At 45.6% G+C, this 14,064-nt stretch overlaps 1 pseudogene; it reads right to left on the reverse strand.

Annotated features, from left to right (window-relative positions):
• Positions 1–10,784: 10,784 nt before the first annotated feature.
• On the reverse strand, positions 10,785–13,025 carry LOC122203160 (annotated as a pseudogene).
• Positions 13,026–14,064: the final 1,039 nt, after the last annotated feature.

Below are 14,064 nucleotides of genomic sequence, written 5' to 3' on the forward strand. Positions count from 1 at the left end.
ATTGTTTAATCTTCATATATTTCGGGGTTTTCCATCTATCTTTGTTTTTGATTTCTAGCTTAATTCCATCATAATCTGAAAGCAGACATTTTCTGATTTCTATTCTTTTGAATTTGTTAAGATGTATTTTATGCCCCAGAATGCAGTCTGTCTTGGTGAATGTTCCATGTGAGCTGGTGAAGAATGTGTTTTCTGCTGTCATTGGATGAAGTAGTCTACAGATGTCAGTTACATCCAGTTGATTCATGTTGTTGAGCCAACTATATCCTTACTGATTTTATGTCCATTTCTGAGAAAGTTGAAGTCTCCAACTGTAATAGTGGATTCATCTATTTCTCCTTGCAACTATATCAGTTTTTGCCTCATGTATTTTGACACTCAGTTGTCAGGCATATACCATTTTAGGATTGTTATGTCTTCTTGAAGAATTTACCCCTTTATCATTACTAATGCCCCTCTTTATCCCTGATAACTTTCCTTTGTCTAAAGTCTGCTCTGTCTGAAATTAATACAGCTACGCTTGCTTTCTTTTTTTTTTTTTTAAGTGTATTTATTTATTTTGAGAGAGAGAGAGGAGAGAAAATCCTAAGAAGGTTCCACACTATCAGCGCAGAGCCCGTCGTGGGGCTCGATCTTACAAAGTGTAAGATCATGACGTGAGCCAAAATCAAGAGTCAGACACTTAACCTACTGACCCATCCAGGCACCCTGACTCTTGCTTTCTTTTTTTTTTTTTTTTTTTTTTTTTAATTTTTTTTTTTTTAAGTTTATTTATTTTTGAGACAGAGAGAGACAGAGCATGAAGGGGGGAGAGTCAGAGAGAGGGAGACACAGAATCTGAAACAGGCTCCAGGCTCTGAGCTGTCAGCACAGAGCCTGACGCGGGGCTCGAACTCACGGCCGCGAGATCATGACCTGAGCCGAAGTCAGACGCTTAACCGACCAAGCCACCCAGGCGCCCCACTCTTGCTTTCTTTTGATTAGTATTATCATGGTATATCTTTCTCCCTCCCATTCACTTGTAATCTATCCGTGTTCTTTTTATTTAGAGTGGGATTCTGGCAGATAACATACAGTTGGGTCTTGTTTTTTTGATCTACTTTCACAGTCTCTTTTGACTGGTGCATTTAGACCATTGAGGTGCCCAGTATTAATATAGTTGGATTAATATCTACGATATTTGGTACTGCTTTCTACTTGTTGCTCTTGTTCTTTGTTCGTATTTTTGTCTTCTGCTCTTTTCCTTTTGTGATTTTAATTAAGAATTGTATATGATTCCACTTTCTTTCTTATTAGCATATCCATTTTACTTCTTTTTTGTTTAAACATTTTAGAGAGAGAAAGAGCATGTGTGCATGTGTGAGGGAGGGGCAGAGGAGAGAGAAAGACAGGGAATCCCAAGCAGGTTCTGTGCCCTCAGCACCGAGCCCAATGTGGGGCTTGAACTAATGAACTATGAGGTCATGACCTGAGCCAAAATCAAGAGTCAGATGCCTAACCGACTGAGACATCCAGGCCCCCCATGAATTTCTTTTTCTTTTTTTTACTTTTTTTTTTTTTACTAGAATTTCCAATATATATTTATAACTAATCCCAGTCCACTATCACAGAACACTGTAATGTTTCAAAGGTAGTGTAAATAACTTATGATAACAAAATAATCCTAATAATCCTAATTCCTTTCATTCCTTGTATTAGTATTGTCATTCATTTGACTTATGTGTAAGCATATTTATATAATACACATAAGCATACATAAACATTGTTGATATTACTATTTTTTTTTTTAATTTTTTTTTCAACGTTTTTTATTTATTTTTGGGACAGAGAGAGACAGAGCATGAACAGGGGAGGGGCAGAGAGAGAGGGAGACACAGAATCGGAAACAGGCTCCAGGCTCAGAGCCATCAGCCCAGAGCCTGACGCGGGGCTCGAACTCACGGACCGCGAGATCGTGACCTGGCTGAAGTCGGACGCTTAACCGACTGCGCCACCCAGGTGCCCCGATATTACTATTTTTAAAAAACATTCGTTAGAGTAAGAAAAATATTTATTTTACCTTCACTTATTTTTTCTTGCAGTGCTCTTCCTTTCTTTAAATAAACCTGAATTTCTGACCAATATTATTTTCCTTCTGTTAACATTTCTTGTACAGCAGATCTACAGGCAACAAATACATTCAATTTCTGTTTACCTGAGAAAGTCTTTATTTCTCCTTCACATTTGAAGGGTAATTTCACAGGTTACAGAATTCTAAGTTGGTGAATTATTCCTCTCAATACTTTCCATGTCTCCACTCTTCTCTTACTTGCATGGTTTCTGAGAAGTTGGAGGTCATTCTTATCTCTGCAGGTTAGGTGTTTTTTCCTTCCTCTTTCAGGATTTTCTCCTTATCTTTGATTTTCTATAGTTTGAAAGTAATGCGCTTATATGTACTTTTCTGGCTTTTATCCTGATTGGTATTCTCTGGACTTCTTAGATCTGTGGTTTGGCATCTGATACTAATTTGGGGAAATCCTCACTCATTAATGTTTCAAATATTCCTTTTTTTTCTTTCTCCCTTTCTTCTCCTGGTGTGCAATTTTGTAGTTGTCCCACAGTTTTGGATATTCTGTTCTGGGTTGGTTTTTTGTTTTTTTTGTTTGTTTGTTTTCCAGTGTTTTCTGTTTACTTTTCATTTCTGCAAGTTTCTTTTTTTTTTTTTTTAATTTTTATTTTAAGTAGGCTCCACGCCCAAGGTGGGGCTTGAATTCATGACCCTGAGATGAAGAGTCACATGCTGTACCAACTGAGCCAGCCAGATTCTATTGAGATGTCCTCAAGTTCAGAGATTCTTTCCTCATCCATGTCCAATCTGTTAATAAGCCTATCAAAGGCACTCTTCCTTTCTGTACATTGTATTCTATCTCTAACATTCCTTTTTGGTTCTTTCGTGGGATTTTCACCTCTCTGCTTACATTGCCCATCTGTTCTTGCATGCTGTCTACTTTGTCCGTTAGAGGCCTTAGCATATTCGTCATGGTTGTTTCAAATTCCCAGTCTGATTCTTCCAGTATCCCCGCCATGTCTGGTGTTCTGCTGCTTGTTCTGTTTCTGCAAATTCTAATTTTTGCCGTTTGGTACGCCTTGCAACTTTTTCTTGATAGCCAGATATTAGGTACTGGGTAAAAGGAACTATTGTAAATAGGAGTTTAAGTTAGTAGTGTTAGTAGTCATAGTTAGTGTTAGTAAGTTGTGCAGGAGTGGGAAAAATATTCTCTAATCCTATGATTAGGTCTTGGTGTTTTGTGAGCCTGTGCCTCTGGACTGTGAATTTAAAAATCATGCCTCAGTTTTTCTCTCCCCCTGACGTGGGACAGGATGGTGAGAATGGGCCGGAATCAGAGAATTCCCTTCTCCAGGTTAGGCTCTGGTTAACTTGTTTCCCCTGAGCACAGTCCTTCTTAAGACAAACAAAGTACTCTGGTTTATTTCAGAATGGATCCTTTTCCTTTCCCTCTGCCAAGGAGATTTTTCTCGGGTATTTACTGTGAGAACCTGGTTGAGCTCCTGGAGGCAAAACTTACAAAAGTTGGGCGGGGGGGGGGGGGGGGGGGGGGGGGGGGGGGGGAGGGGTGTTCTACAACTGGGTCCCCCTACAGTTTTGAACTCAGACTTGTCCACACTGAGCCTCCATCAAGTCATTAATTACAGTTCTGGTCTTCCTGCCCCAGCACTGATTCCCATGGAGATTTTAGCTCGAGAGTTCCTAACCTGGTCACTTGTGACTCTCTGTATTTGCCTATCAATCTCTCCAATTTGGGGGGGGGGGGGCAGTGGTGTGCCCTGTGACCTCACTTCTTTTATGGATTTAAGAAGATTTGTTCATTTTCCAGTTTATTCAGCTTTTCACTTGTTGTTAGGACTCGGTGGTAACTTCCAAACTCCCTTCGTGCAGAACCGGAAACAGGAAGCAGCACAAATTTGTTTAAATGCAAAACACAGAAAAGAGGGTAAAAGTCATAAGATGTTGAAGGAGAAAAGAGAGAATGGGTAGAAATATTATTTGACAAGCAAATGGCCAAGAATTCTCTCAAACTGACAAAAACCATCAAGGTCAATGAGAACCACAAACCAGGATAGATTCTAAGATATGTAGAAAACTAAGCCTACATATGTTATAATAAACCTGCTGGAAAACAAATACAAAGAGAAAATCTGAAAAGCAGCAACTATAAGACTGATAGTTTACTCACCAACAGAAAACAAAGGAATAATGTCTTTAAAATGCCGAAAGAAAAATTGCTGCTGCCCTAGAATTCTACAGTCGGCAAGAATATCTTTTAAAATGAAATTGCTGGGGTGCCTTGGTGGCCCAGTTGGTTAAGCGTCCAACTCTTGATTTCGGCTCAGGTCATGATCTCACAGGTTCATGAGATTGAGCCCCATGTCAGGCTCTGTGCTAACAGAGCAGAGCCTGCTTGGGATTTTCTCTCTCTCTCTCTCTCTCTCTCTCTCTCTGTGCCCCTTCCCCCCCAAAATAAATAAATAAACATTTAAAATTAAGATGATTTAAGATATTTGTAGACAACCCTCACCCACCCCACCAAAAAACAGAAATTGTTACCAGCAGATCCACGCCAAATGAAATTATTCACGCCATAAGAAATTATTCAAGCAAAAGGGAAATAATCCTACGTAGTACCAATAAAGTTAAAAAGTTAAGATGGAAGGACATATTCCTATTTAAACAAAAGAAACTTCTTACCAAAATCAACACAGCAGAGCACCTGGCTGGCTCAGTCAGTAGAGCGTGCAACTCTTGATCTTGGAGTTGTGAGTTCGAGCCCCATGTTGGACATAGAACCTACTTTAAAAAAACAAACAAACAAAAAAAAACTTTAAAAAACCAACACCAGAAGAAACAAAATCTCGGTAGTTCTAAATCTGTTAAAGAATTTGAACTTGTAATTTCAAACTATGCCACGAAGAAACCTCAGTGGCCATATGGCTTCATCAGTGAATTCTACCAAATACTTAAGACAAAAATAATGGCATTCTTACACACCCTTTCCAAGTTCTTCCATATATTTCAGTCTCGCCCAGCAACATCCCGACACCAAAACTTGACCCAATTCGGGAAGAATAAGGCCCATCTCTTAGATGTGTAAATTCTCAGACTAAATATTAGCACTCTGAATCTGCCATGTGACATAAAGCACCTATCCTTCATCGGTGAAACGATGAACAAAGGGTAATCTATTCATACAACAGAGGACTGGACAGTAATGACCTGGCTGACTCTCACAATGGTGAACAAAAGCCATACACAAGGTAATACTACAGTGCAGGGTCCATTTATATAAAGTCCAGAAGCAGACAAAGTGAATCGCTGGTATTCCCATGAAATCTATCAAGAAGGATGAGGGGTAATGATTAAAGGGGCTTGGGGGTTTCTGGTAATGTTCTACTTCATGGTTTGGGTGCAGGCTCTATGTATGTCTTCATTTTTTGACAATTAGCCAAGCTGTATTCTTTATGTATGTTCTACTTCAATAAAAGTACTCTTAAAAAGAAACCGTTCTGTGTCAATCTAGGTGGCAGCATCAGTTGTCTTTTATGGCCAGTCTGAACCTGACCGATTCGAAAGTAGAACTTTGCCATCAGCAGGTAGGATGATACCTGTCCTTGTGTTCATATGTAAGGGACACAGAGCTACTTTCTCCGTCTCATTAGGGCTGAGAAGAAGGGAAGTAGGGGACACATAAATTATCTCTGTTTCCACTTGAAACCGTTTTATCTGTAACAAAATATCCAAAAAGTAGCGATAACTACTAGTTTAATGGTTCAGAAATTCATTTATTTTGAATACCAAATTGGTAGCACTGAAAAAGTTCTTGTCCCCCAAAGCAAGCAAGATAGGTTTCCATGGACACAGTTCAAAATTTGTCACAAATTTTCATATTATGTTTGGGTATCATTACCGGATAGTATTGCACCCTAATTTATCTCTGAACGGACACTGATCTATCAATGCCTTACTTCTGTTTAAAAAGTGTTGTATAGGCAAGATAAGAAGAAGAACAGAACAGAACAGCGTAGGTAATAAAAACGTTTGTATTTATTAGTAGGTTTTCACTGAAAGAAAGATTTGTGAAGTCCTATGTTTACTTCATAGCTTTGCTTTTTTTATGTATTCTCTTTACGTGACCACAGTCACAGTAACTATTTTTACATCACCATGTCAAAAAATAAACATTTCATTAACAAGATTATGCCTGTTTTCTGCTGCCTAAATAAAGATTACGGTGTTATATTAAGATTAAAATATTACATTAGGATGTAATGTAAGACTTAAAAGCCCTCCTCTAGAAACAAAAATGAGAGCTATACTTTTATGTTACCTTTTTTAATCTGAAAATTAAACAGTTCATGCAGAAGTGGGAAACAGTGGGGATTTCCAGGGTGAGATGCACACTATCCATATAAAAAAGCCTATGATTCCTGTATCTGCACAATATACTTGGTTTTTCCTTAGTATAAGTAAGCACAATTCATTTTCAGCTCATTAGTTTTTAAAAATCAGAAACATTTAACTTTACTAAATATTAAAATATCTATTGTTTAAAATGCATTTTTACATTTATTACAGATAACCAAAATTTAGTTATACATGTGGGATTTCTTAAATCGTCAAGAACATTTAAAAGAGTTTCTGTAAATGTTGAGCAACCTCTTTAGCTATAATTGTGCATCCTTCACCTAAGAGAAAAATAGTATTGGAAATAATTTCCACGTTCCTCCTAAGAATGCTATAGGAAAGAGGACATCCTCAGGCCCATTGTGATGGATTTTGTTGTTAACAAATGGCATTCTACATTAATATTTATAAAATATTTGAATTATGTGAGTGGTAGTTCTGTAAATATAGAAACAGTCCTCAAAAAGTAATTTATAGTGTTTTTTTTTTAATTAAGCTTTTTTTCCCCCTAGTTGATTTAATGTGTTAACATGGGCATTCTATTGTTCAAAGTGCTTCCAAAACCAGCACACTCACCTCTGGGGCTTTCCAAGCAGAAGTTTAAGTCCTTTCATCTTTTTTGAGAAAAGAAGGGGCTAACGTTGGACATGTGCCAGGAGCAAGCTGGTATTTCTCATGAAGTGCCACACTGAAAGCACCCTCTCCCACATGTCCGCTCCTTGAGGCCAAAACCAGCCCTCATCTGCCTTTCACACCACTACTTTTTCTAGAAAGCCTGTCTCCACATTCCAGACAATAGGCCACATACCTAAATAAAGCTGTCACCTTTCCCTTCTGCAACTCACTTGATATTAAAAATCTGGTGCTTAGTGAGGCAGGAGAACACTCCAGAGCCAGGACAGCCAAGGTTTGAATCCCAACTCTGCCCCTATTGGCAAGTGACCCTACGGCAAGTTATTAACCACTCTGTGCCTCAGTTTCCTAATCTGTAAAATGGGACTAATCAAGGCTGTTGCAGGAATTAAATGAATTTGCATGGTTAAGGATGCTATTGGTGTTTGCTATCATTATTGTCTTTCTAGAAACTCCTTTTGCATATATCAATAAAATCACGTTTATGATTGTTTACAAACATGGGATGATATTACTCTGTAACTTGCTTCTTTTACTTAGAGGGCAGTAGACGTCTTTCCAAAAACCACTTGATTTTCTTAAACAACTGCATTGTAGTCTATACTATGGTAAACTCAATTTTTTTATTTTTTTTTTTTTTTTGCCATTTCTCCATGAAACTCACATTTTTCTCTTTGTGGTTTTACAAAAATGCTAAGGTAAATAAACATCCTTGCATGTCTCTCTTTATGTATGGATGGATTAGATTCTCAGACACGGAATTGACTTGTCAAACGATATTCACATTTTTAATTGTTTGTTTGTTTGTTTAATCAACACCACCCGAGAGCTTCCCAAAAGCACAAAGCAAGCAGGCAGGCTGCACAGTAGGGAGCTACGGAGCAAAACAAGTAGGAGGACTACATGTAGCTGCACAAAGCCGGGAGGGGGAAATGGAAGTATGCTCTTTGACCTCAAGTGGCAGAATTGTAGCTGAAGGTAGACTGCGGTTAAGTTACAGGTGCATATTGTAAACCCAGAGCTAAAAAAAATAAAACCAGGACGCATATAAAATAAGCTAACAGTGGAGAGAAATGGCACCCTAAAAAATAATCCAAAAGAAGATGGGAAAAGAGGAACAAAGAAGGAACAAACAAAACAAATAGCAAGACAGTAGACTCACATGTCACCATATCTATAATCACATTAAATGCGAGTGGTCTGAAAACTCCAAAGGATAGAGGCTGTCAAATGGATTAAATGAAAAGGCAAGAGCGAATCATACGCTGTCACTTTAAATAGATCTAAACCTAAAGGGAAGGTCCAGGCCCCAGAGACGGCGGACAGCGGGAGGTCTGCGCCCGGGAGGCTCTGGCCACGCTTCCTTTACCGGGTGCCTTTCCTCGCCTGGGCTCTGCCGGCCTGACGCGCCCCCGAAACCCACTGAGGACGGGACGGGGCCGATGCTTCTCCTTTCTCCTTCCCATAGCCCTCTCCGTCCTCTTCCCCGCCCCACTGGCCCGTCTGTGGCCCCAGGACATTTCCTCCCCTTCCCTGATCTGGCTCCTACAGAGAAGTCTGCTTTGAACCTTTGAACCCACCAGGCAGCGTCACGCCCCCTCTGGCCGGGGCGACCAACCTCGCAGGGCCTGTGTTGCAGCGAGGGGGCGGCAGGAGGGGGGGAGCAGGGGGCCTCGAGGCGGGGTCGCGGGGGCTGGGACACGGTCCAAGATCCGCCCCCTGCCGCGCTGTTGCGGAGAGTGAGGGAGGGAGGGTGCGGTACGTTGGGTCCTCCGGGCTGGCCTTCCTCTCACCGCTTCTCCTCCCACCCCGCGAATTCTTGTCTGTCGGTGGGGGATCCTTGTCACCGTCCCCTCGCCTTCTCCAGCCCTGCAGAGCCCTGTAAGTCTCAGGCATCTCCATCCATGTTGGCCAGGCTGGTGTCCAAATGGGCAATGACTGCTGGTAGCTCTATTGCCTGGAACAGACTTCCAGCCTGATGACCGGATGCCAAGTGACACGACCACTGGGGGAGGAGAGGACTCCTTCAACACCTTCACTGAGACAGGTGAAGTTTGCACAGGCACCTGCCTCTAGCTCTTCTACCCAGAGCAGCTGATCAAGGGGCAAGAAAGATGCCACCAATAACTATGGTCGTGGGCACTATACCATTGGCAAGAGCATTGCCCTCCTTGGTCAGTGGACCGAAAGTAGCCCCCCGGGGCACAGGTTTTCAGGGCGTCTTGGTTTTCCAGTTTTGTGGGGGTACTTGTTCTGGGTTCCCCTCCCTGCTGATGGAACCTGTCACTTATGGCAAGAAATCCAAGCTGGAGTTCTCCATTTACTAGGCCCCCAGGTTTCCACAGCTGTAGCTGAGCCCTTCAACTCCGTCCTCACGACCCACACCATCCTGGAACACTGTGATTGTGCCTTCATGGTAGATAATGAGGCCATCTATGACATCAACATTGAACACCCAACCTACACTCCCCTTAACCACCGGATTAGCGCAGTCGTGTCCTCCATTGCTGCTTACTCAGATTTAATGCAGCCCTGAACGTTCATCGGACAGAATGCCAGACCAGCCTGGTGCCCTAATCCCACATGAACTTCTCTCTGGCCGCACGTACCCCATTATCTCTACTGAGAAAGCCTACCATGAACAGCTTCCTGTAGCACAGATCACCGAGGCACGCCCTGAGCGAGCCAACCAGATGGCGAAATGGGCCGCTTGCCGTGGTAAACACGTGGCTTGATGCCTGCTGTACCGGAGGGATTTTTCTGTGGCCCACGAGGACGTGGCTGCCCTCGAGAAGGATCACGAGGAGGTTGGAGTGGAGAGTGCCGAGGGAGATGATGAGGGTGGGGAGCATTCACCGCTCTGGTGCAATTTGACATCCTGTCGCCTGGGGCTCCTATTTCCATTGTTCTGCGGAGCTGTCCATAGTGGGCCTAACTCGTCAACAAAAGCGAAGTTTCTTTTTTATTGTTATTATCAAGAGGATATTAAGTCATTTGTTGATGACACATGATAATGGATGACACACAAGCTTTCATCCCACCTATAATTTTATCTGATACCATAATTCAGTTTAGATATTGCATCGGATGTGCCAGCGATCTAGCCCAATAAACTCCATGACTTTGCTCGGGTGACCCTTTTAATGGTGAGCTCCAGGGCACAACGCATCAACTGTCGGTTCAACGACACCAAGGTTTGTGGAGACAATGGCTTCTGTGCCCAAGCAGTTTGCCAGTAAATTTCAAACGGAACCTGGTAGCTCCCTGAAGGAATTCCAACACACATTGCCGAGGTAGTTGACCAAGATGGCTTCAGAGTAGACTCACTTTACACAGCACAGTTTTTTAAAGACACATTTATTCAGCATCATGATCAGACTATTACATTTAGCAGTCAATAGCATGGATGCAAAAAAAAAAAAAAAAACAAACCAAAAACTACATGAAAACCCTTTCTTGGAATGCTTTACACTTCCCACAGAACAGAAACTAAAATAACACGTCATACAATTAGTCACAAAAAAACACAGTCCTCGAGTTTTTGGACCATACGCATGAGTCTTGTCTAAAACACGGCCTCTTTGTAGCAGCTAGGCCCTGCCACCACTGTGCTTGGCTGAGTTCACCTTGTAACCTTCCCCGTCACATCTCTGGCTCTCCTTTCCTGCTAAGCTTTGTTTCCTGACAGTGATTAAAGCCTTCTGCCACCACCATCACTACTGCTGCTGCTGGAACCGCCATAGCCACCTTGGTTTTGTGGTTTGGCAAAACGCTGGCCTCCACCACCACAGGGGCCAGACTTCTGCCTCCAAAATTCCCTCCTTTCATGGGACCAATATGTGAAGGCTGTTGTCATTGCCGAAACCATTATAGCCTCCGCCACCTCCAAAGTTTCTTCCTTCGTTACCAAATCCAGGGTGGCCATCCGCACTGCCACCATATCCACAACCATCTCAACGGCCACCAAAGCCACCTCACCCACTGAAGTTTCCCCCACAACCGAAGTTGTCATTCCCACCAAAACCACCGCCGAAGTTTCCAGAACCACTTAGACCTCTTTGGCTGGATGAAGCACTAGCCATCTCCTGCTGAGATAGGGCTCTCCTTACTTCACAGCTGAGGTAGTTTGGAATGACAATCTTGTCTGCGGAGTCACCGTCATCAAATGTTACAAGAGCAAAGCGTCTCCTCTAGCCCCCGCCTCAGTCAGTCATGATTGCAATCACTTCCATTTTCCCATACTGTTCGAGATGATCTCTTCGATGATGGCTCCTTTAAGGCCACCGACAACAATCTTTTTCACAGTTAAGTGGGTACCAGGTCTTGGAGAATCTTGAAACAGCCCTGTTTGGTTCTACAACTCTTCCATCCACCTTGGGCGGCCCTGCATTCATGGCTGTGTCCACCTCTTCCCCAGGGGCATCTGTGACAAACCCAAAGCCTCTGGAGTGCGTGGTGTTTTCTCCCCTCATTGCCACACAGTCTGGGAGTGTTCCCCGTGGCTCAGAATGGCTCCTCAGACTCTTATGGGTTGTTGCAAAGCACAAACCTCCGACGAAGAGCTTCCGCAGCTGCTCAGGCTCTTTGGGACCCTCTGACTTCGACGTGCAGCAGTGGGAGGGGAGACTTTTAAGATACTTGCCAGTGTCCATAGACAGAAAGGCTGATGTCTCTATTTTAAAGGTAAAAACAAGAAAAAAGATAGAATGAGATGTCCCATGTAAATGCTATTCATAAGAAAGGTGAAGTCGCTATGTAACTAACGCCAAAGTAGACTTCAGAACCCAAAGTTTTATCATGGATCAAGGAGGCCCTACCATAATGATGAAAAGTCAATTCATCAAGAAGACATAATAATCTGAAATGTTTATGCTTCTAATCTAAGCGTCAAAAAATTGGCGGGCGGGGAGGGGGGGGGGTGAGACCTGAAAGGCAAAAATAAACAAACTCACAGTTTTCGTTGCAAATTTCCAGTTTCCTCAGAACAACTAGGCAGAAAATGACATGATATTTCAAACGATTTGACCTAATTGACCTTTAAAACCCACTTCGCCCAACAACCGTAGAAGATCCTATGGAATATTCACTAGGATACACCATGCACTGGGCCGAAAGTAAGGCAAGCAGATACAGTTCTAGCACTCAAGAAATTCAACCTTCTGTTGACATCAGGCAAGTATGTTCACTCAAAAAGTTATCCATACAAAGGAGCAGGTGTATGCGTGCGTCCAGCATCGACCTAGAACGGGAGGGAAGATACACTCCTAAGCAAGGAATAGCAAGCGACAAGAACAACAGGTGCAGCGCGCCCGACAGCTGGCGGGTTCTACAGCAGCAAAAGGACTCATCAAGGCTAGTGCCTGGATGGGGTGGGGGGTGTGGGTGGGGGGCGGAGACAGGATGGTGTCTCTCACCCCAGAGAAGGGTACTAGAGGAGAGGCAAGAGGAAGTGGCTGCTGGCCAGAAAACTTTGAGGGAGGATTGTATGAAGCGTGCTGGATGGCATACTGTGGTGACCTTTGCATTGTACTCCACGAAATCCCCAGCGAAGATCCTCTTCTGGTTAATTCCCGGTGGTGGGGTATCCACCCTTGCTTGGGAGGCCCCGCCTGTTAGGGCCGAGCGCGTGGGATCCAGGCGGGCGTGGGCCCGCGGGCTAGGCCGCCGCCGCCCCGTCCCCTCCCCTGGAAGCCGGCCGGGGATGTCTGGGTGCAGACCGGTCCGTGCCCGCGAACGTGAAAGACACAGCAGGTCGGGTCGCAGGCAAACCTGTCCGCGTGCAACCTGCAGAGCCCAGGGTTAGAAGCTCCGGGCTAAGTCTCGCGCCTGCGGCTGCAGAAGATGCGGGAGGAGGGGCGGCGAACCCCCGCTCCCCCCCCGCCCCGCCGTCGCCTTCGCAGTCCTCACCTCGCTGTGCCTCCGGTGTGCCCGCTCGCCCAATAGAAGGCGCGCGCCCCGCGCTCGGGCACCACCTGGCGGGCGCCGCCGGCCCGGCGGGAGGGGGCGCAGCGCGGGCGGGCGGGGACAGGTGGCGGGGCGGGGCGGGGCGGGGCGCGGCGGCGGGGCGGGCCGGCCCGAGGTCCCAGACAGCCGCGCAGCCCGGGCCGCAGAGGCCGCAGAGCGCGGCGCCCGCCCGCCCACCGCGCCATGGCCCCGCGCGCCCGGCGGCGCCGCCCGCTGCCCGCGCTGCTCACGATCTGCGCGCTGCTCGGCCGTCTGCAGGTAAGCGAGCCGCCCGGCCGCTCCCGCTCCCCGCGCACCCGGTTCCCGCGCGCGACGCCTCCTCGGGAGCCCGGGGAGGGACCCGGACGCGCGGGCTGCGAGACGTCCTGGGACCGGGACAGAGAGAAGCGGGAGACGGCGGAAAGGCGAGGCGCTTCCGCGGGTGGGACGGCGGAGGGAGGGGAAGGGCGAGTGCAGAGATCTTGGGGCGCAGAACGCGGACTTGCGGGACCCCACCACCCGCGCGCGGGCTCCCAGAAGTCCACGTAGGGGCAGCCTTTGAGGTCAGTGATTGTCCAGGCGTTTCCGGAGCGCCAAGTTGGCGCGCAGGGTAGCTTCTGTGCAGACGCGGCCCCTGTCCCCCTGCGAACGGAGTGGGCGAGGGGAGAACTCAGAGCCGCACGCATGCCCACGCCGGGTACCCGCTCCTGAATGCGAGTTCGCCTCCCAGGCCACTTTGAGTCCCTCGGGACGCTAGGCCATCCCCTCTGCCTGGCTTCGCACCCTCTCCCCACCTCGGTTTTCTTGGTCATCCGAAGACCGGTGCTCGTCGCCTCACGGGGACGTCTAGAGCGCGCGGTGAAAGCGAATTTGGCAGTTTCTGCAGAAAAGCCGACATAAGATTTCCTTTTTATGCTCCCTTGCTTTTTACGTCTCGTGCTCCCCTCCGACTCTCCCCGCTGACAGCTTAAGGGCCACCAGGTCGGGTTCTGGCTCCGAATGACCGGAGAATCACTTGTCCTCCGAAG

Source organism: Panthera leo, chromosome D3 (assembly GCF_018350215.1).
Source record: "Panthera leo isolate Ple1 chromosome D3, P.leo_Ple1_pat1.1, whole genome shotgun sequence".
NCBI classification, from domain to species: Eukaryota; Metazoa; Chordata; class Mammalia; order Carnivora; family Felidae; genus Panthera; species Panthera leo.